At 44.5% G+C, this 5,877-nt stretch overlaps 1 long non-coding RNA gene across 1 annotated transcript; it reads right to left on the bottom strand.

The window, feature by feature from the left end:
* Window positions 1-1,016: 1,016 nt before the first annotated feature.
* LOC137356200 (uncharacterized) lies at window positions 1,017-5,594 on the bottom strand. Its single transcript, XR_010971023.1, has 3 exons — window positions 5,494-5,594; window positions 3,626-3,742; window positions 1,017-3,049 (listed from the first exon to the last, which is right to left on the bottom strand). It is a non-coding gene; the product is annotated as an uncharacterized lncRNA (long non-coding RNA).
* Between the last annotated feature and the right edge of the window lie 283 nt (window positions 5,595-5,877).

The raw sequence follows: 5,877 nt of genomic DNA, 5'->3' as shown, positions 1-5,877 counted from the left end.
AGGCTCCAGAAGCTGAGTCAAAGAATGCATTTTTGCAGCCATTTGGAAACTGTGATTTAAGGGGTGCATTCTCGTTGCCCTGGATGCAGCCACTCAGACTGAGCATCAGGAGATACATTTGTCACAATTTAATTTTGAACTGGCTTATAATGCAGATGGACTGTTCTAAGAGGAAAAACAGACAGGCAGCTGTGTGGTAGCACCTGAAAGGAGGGCTCTCAGAGCATTTAAACTGAAGGAAGAGAAATTAGTCTGTTTATTTATTATTCTCTCTCAAAATTCTAAAAAGTCAAGCCAAAACAGAAATCTCTGATCATTAAAACTGAAGGAAGGGGAGTTAGACTGTGACAATGTTTTATCCCTCTAAAGTTCTAAAACTAAGTTGATTTATTAAAAAGTCTTTGCAAGTTGTTTGTTGTTGAAATTCATCGCTGGAGAAGGAGCAAAAATTTCGACTTCTGAATTGGACTGTTCTACTGTTGAAGAACATCCGCCCCCCCACCCCCTCCCCCCGAAAAGACGGCTCTGAGGACTTCAAGCAATCTTGGACTGTTCCACATCTGCCAGGAGCGTAAATCTGTCAGGACTCTAATTGTTTTCTATTTTAAATGTTGTTTATACCTTAGGAGTGTTTAAGAATGTAGCTTTCCTAATTATACGGTTAATTTGTTGATTTAAAGGCACCTGGTTTGGTTAGCCTCACTCGGGGGTTAATAGATGGTACAGCTTGGCTGGGTCTTTCTTTAATGTGGAAAGTTTAAAAACGATATGTTAGGCGATCTGTGGAGGGACGGGACTGAATTAACAGTGCGTTTCTCCCACCACAATCAGAATCATATATTTTGATTGGAGGTTTTGAATGGGGCGGTCGGTCATAACATCACATACAAACATGCACAAACGGCCAGTCACACAAAAGCACACTCACAGAGAAACACACCAACACAATCAGACTATCACACATGCAAATACTTTTGGCTTCAAAGTCATAACCTTAGAACATAGTAGCATGGTAGGAAGAGTGAGCATTTTATTGGTTTCCATCCATCAGATCTAAATCCTTGATGAACATTTAAGTCTTGAATCATTCCATAAAGTTTTGAGGCAGAACAAGGATGTGTGGTTACATTTACAATTTTTTAACCATTAAGAATTCAACCCTTCAAGCCTGTCCCCCGTTTCAATTCGATCTTGGCCGGTCGGTACCTCAATGTCATTTCCCACCCCAGGTCCATATCCCTTGACTTGTTTACCTCAGAAAAATATCTATCAACCTCAGTCTTAAAAGTTACAGTTGGCTCCCAGCCTCACTCCCTTTGACAGGAGCGAGTTCCAACCTTCTACCACTCTTAGTGTGGAAAAAGGCTTCCTGATTTCGAACCTGAATGGGCCAGCTCGAACTGCAATATTTATATCCCCTTATTGATGATTCCATTTTTCCGCATGCACCTTCCAAACCCACGGCCTCTACCACCTAGAAGTACAAGGGCAGCAGATGCACGGGAACCCCACCATCTGCAAGTTCCCCTCCAAGCCACACACCATCCTGGCTTGGAACTACATCGGCCCTTCCTTCACTGTCGCTGGGTCAGAATCCTGGAACTCCCTCCCTCACAGCACTGTGGGTATATCTGCACCAGATGGACTGCGGTGCTTCAAGAAGGCAGCTCACCACCACCGTCTCAAAGGGCAATTGGGGATGGGCAACAAATGTCTTGCCAGTGATGCCCACATCCCATGAATGCATTAAAAAAATCTAAGTGATACAAATCCTTTGACCAGTTTAAACACCTCGATCAGATCAGCCCTCGCTTTCCTACAATCAATGTGAGCCAATTCTAACTGCGAGTAAAGACTTTTCTTGCAAACAAAAGGAGAAATTTGCAGAAAGCAGTTCGGAAAACAAGCAAAAAGGGACCGTTTCACATTGGCGAATGTTACTTGTTAGGTTAAAATAGAGTTCTTAATTCTTCAATTGGTGCCTTTCATGACGTCAGGAGGGTCCAAGCCAATGAAACACTTTTGAAATAAAGTCACTGTTGCAATGGAGGAAACGCCACAGCGAATGGTGCGCACAGCAAGATCCCACAGTGGTCATGTAATCTTTTCCACTGATATTTGTCGAGGGATAATTACACCTAAAATATGAATACCCCTCCCCCCCACCCCACACCCCACTATGAAATAATGTCATGGCATCATTTACATCCATCTGAGAGGGCAGACTGATCTCCACCAGTTATTTTTAGACTGTGGGCATGGAAATATTTATCACATGAAAACTATGTCGCTTAATCTGTCTGATACAAGTCTGAGTTGAACTGAGTGTTGTTGCATCAAGCAGATTTGGAACTCTGGGCACGGTCTATAAAATGGCATCTGGGCAGTTGCACAAAATGGACGGTATCCCCATCGGCCGCAAGTTAGGCGCCCCCTGCCCGATACCTATTCCCATTCAAGTCAGTGCAACGGAATGCCGGGTGGGCGCCGTGTGGGCGGCCGAGGGGACGGCGCCCATTGTTGCGTCTCCGCCCAGATGAAATTCCGCAACTGTTTCTGAACTGCTCCAATCCCATTAGCAGTCGAAATTCGATTTCAATTAGCTCCAGCACACGGCTACTTTTTGCAGCTTGATCTCTGTTGACAGATGTTGGCGGTGTTGTTACTGGTGAACATCTGGGTTTTCCACCTGCATCGGCAAAATGCTAAAAGGAGGTTGACAGGAAGCACAGGATAAAAAAAAACTAAATCTTGGAAGCCAGTGCACGAGGAACGGGATCACAACAGGTACTCGTTACATGACCAGCCAATATCTACTTCAATTGACTACCTTAAATCTAAATACTGACATATAATGGGAGGCGAGAGTCGTACTGCTCATTACGCTACCACACATAACAACTATCAAGTCCTGAAATATCTTCACACTGTATCTTTCTTCCGAGTACAGTGCACAAAGTATTGTCCAATTAAAAGGTAGTATCGTCATCTATTGCTTCTATATGAGTCACATCATCAAGCAGTCGTTCTCGAACGTAAATCCTGTATTCTGTGGGTTGGAAATACATCAGGTTATTATTTAAATAATATCATTGGTGCACATCCAAAGCAGAACAAAGACAACGTACAAAGAATAAATATTACATTCATGTATGTGATTCGATCAGAATGCGATTTCAAAGATACTTCGGCCGGACTTTTTCCCTTGTCGGACAGGAGCCATCCACCAATCGAAAAGTCGGTGGCGATCCCGCCCCCTGCCGGGCCTGAAGATCCAGTCCGGATTTTACAGTCCCCAGGCCCTTAATTGGTCTTAGGCCAGATATCCACCTCATTGAGGGTGTTGGGGGTGGTTAGGGCATTGAGGGCGGCCCGATCAGGAGCCCCGCTCCCCCCAACTCCCCAGGCCGTCAGAGAGCCACCTGCTTTTGTCAAGCGGCTTTTCTCAGGCCTGGGACGCCCAGCTGCCAATGGAGATTTCAGCCTGCACGGGGTGCAGTGGGTGCAGAAAGTGATCCCAATAGCGTCACAACGGGTGCAGAGACCCACAAAAGGTTAGGTCTTCTGACTGCATGTTGCAAATGCAGAAAGTAAGAAGTGCACCGACATAAAGTGTGCATCCTACCACGTTTACTCTTGCACGTCTTCGGTTTTCTGAAGTAATACACAAAAAGGACCAGAATCAGGAGCAGGATCACAGTCGCTAAGAACCAGCCGATGATCGTCTTAACATTGGAGGATCCTGGAGTGAGTTTGTAAAAAAAAACACCAATGTAAGTCAGTTTAACGGTATCATTTCAGACATTTCTTGTACGCCAATCAATTGAACATGAAACCCTTTCTTCCCCAAAAAATTCTTGCTGTGAACGTCATCTGTGCCGGGTGCCCAAAAGAGATGCATTCGGATTTTCCCCCCAGTTATAGGCCCCACCCACTTTTCAATTCAATTGGCATCAATGTATTGGTCTCCTGGAGAAAGTACCTTAGACAGAATTGTAACAAGCTCCCAACAACTAATGGGTAAAGCAGGTGAAAACGTTGTCTTTGTGATGGATCAATGCCCTAAGATGGACCCACTGTCTTTACCCATCCGCAGACTCCTCCTGCTCATGTCAATGGCTGATGTCTGCCTCCTGTAAAGCTTATCGCTGACGTGAGATTAGGAGTGTCCTTTTTTATTCGTTCATGGGATGTGGGCGTCGCTGGGCAGGCCAGCATTTATTGCCCGTCCCTAATTGCCCTTGAACTGAGTGGCTTGCGAGGCCATTCAAAGTCAACCCCGTGGCTGTGCATCTGGAGTCACATATAGGCCAGGCCAGGTCCGGACGGCAGACTCCCTTCCCTAAAGGACAGTAGTGAAGCAGATGGTTGAATGGTCATCATTGGATTAGCTTTGTTTCAAAAAATTTCAGACTTATTCATTAAATTAAAATTTCACGTGATAGGATTTGAACCAATGGCCTCACAACACTAGTCTTGGTCTTTAGCGTATGAGCTCAGGGGCATCACCACCACCTCCCCGTAAGGGATCGGTGTGATATTAACTCTCAAAATGGATTTGGAGATAGACTAGAAAGTGAATGAAACGAGTAAAGAGGCAGAGTGTGTGGTTAATTAGATAGCTCTACCAAGTGTCCTGCACAGACACGATAAAACTCCTTCGATGGTGTGTTAGTCTAAGGTTACAAAGCTTGGACATTTCTGTGTCTTCATTCCCAGAACTGGAAAGATTGCAATCTTCTTATTCATCACCAGTGACTGCAAGCTTATCTCTCTCACAACCATCCTGCCTTCACAGTGCATAGAAAATGTCAACAGCACATGCCCTGACCTGTTCTGCAAAAAAAAAGGGGCCGAATATAAAGTAGGAAAGAATGCGTTCAGCATCATATAAATGATTGGTTTTCTGTACTGTGCCCTATTTCCTATGTTAGTCCACTTTCCCAGACTACCAAGAGGGGTTCAAATAAAGTTAAATGTGAATGAATGATAACAACTCAGCTTTTAGTTTCGAATGGCTAGATTTTAACATTTACCATTCCGGTTAGAAACGTTTTCATGACCTAGAATAACCTTTCATAACCTTACTGAAGCATTCAAAAGTTACTTGAAAAGCAAGAATGGACAAGGTTAGGTGGAGAAGGCAGGGGACCGGGCACTAAGTCAATGGCTCACTCGGAGAGCCGGTGCAGACACGATGGGCTGAACGGCCTCAATTGCCCCTAGTGTAGGTAGGTGGTAGGGGAATATGGGATTACTGTAGGGTTAGTATAAATGGGTGGTTGTTGGTCAGCACAGACTCGGTGGGCCGAAGGGCCTGTTTCAGTGCTGTATCTCTAAATAAAAAATAAATAAACAGTTGGGCCAAATAGCCTGTTCTTATGCGATAGCTTCTATGTAATTCTATGCAATTCAATGTTGCCTTAAATTGAGGGCCTCCCCTCCTGATAAGCCCCGGCAATTCTAAATGCTTGCAATGCAAACCTCACTCACCTCGAACGGCAACGAGAACAGATTCGGTGTAAGTCGAGTTGAGTAATCTTCCATTTACTTGCACTTCGTATGAACAAACATAGCGACCTTCAATACTATCACCGCTGTTGTTCAAGGGAAAGGTGAAGGTAGAATTTGGCATTGACAAACGTTGCACTTGCCTCGATCCACTGGTACCCACTTCCAATAAGTACATCGTGCCATTTGCTGTGCCATTTTGAACTGTGCAGTTAATGAGATTTTTCCCTCCGACTGTGAATAAGTCTATTTTCGGCTTTTGCAGAGGATCTGTTTCGAAGAACACGCGGATGAATGAAAGTTCCGCAGACACGTCGGCAAGCATGTAAGTATACCGTTATACTCGAAATTAATGTACATTAGAAA

The sequence above is a fragment of the Heterodontus francisci genome, chromosome 45, assembly GCF_036365525.1.
Source record: "Heterodontus francisci isolate sHetFra1 chromosome 45, sHetFra1.hap1, whole genome shotgun sequence".
NCBI lineage: Eukaryota > Metazoa > Chordata > Chondrichthyes > Heterodontiformes > Heterodontidae > Heterodontus > Heterodontus francisci.
Note: the sequence above shows the minus strand (reverse complement) of the source record. Positions and strands in the feature narration are given on the sequence as shown.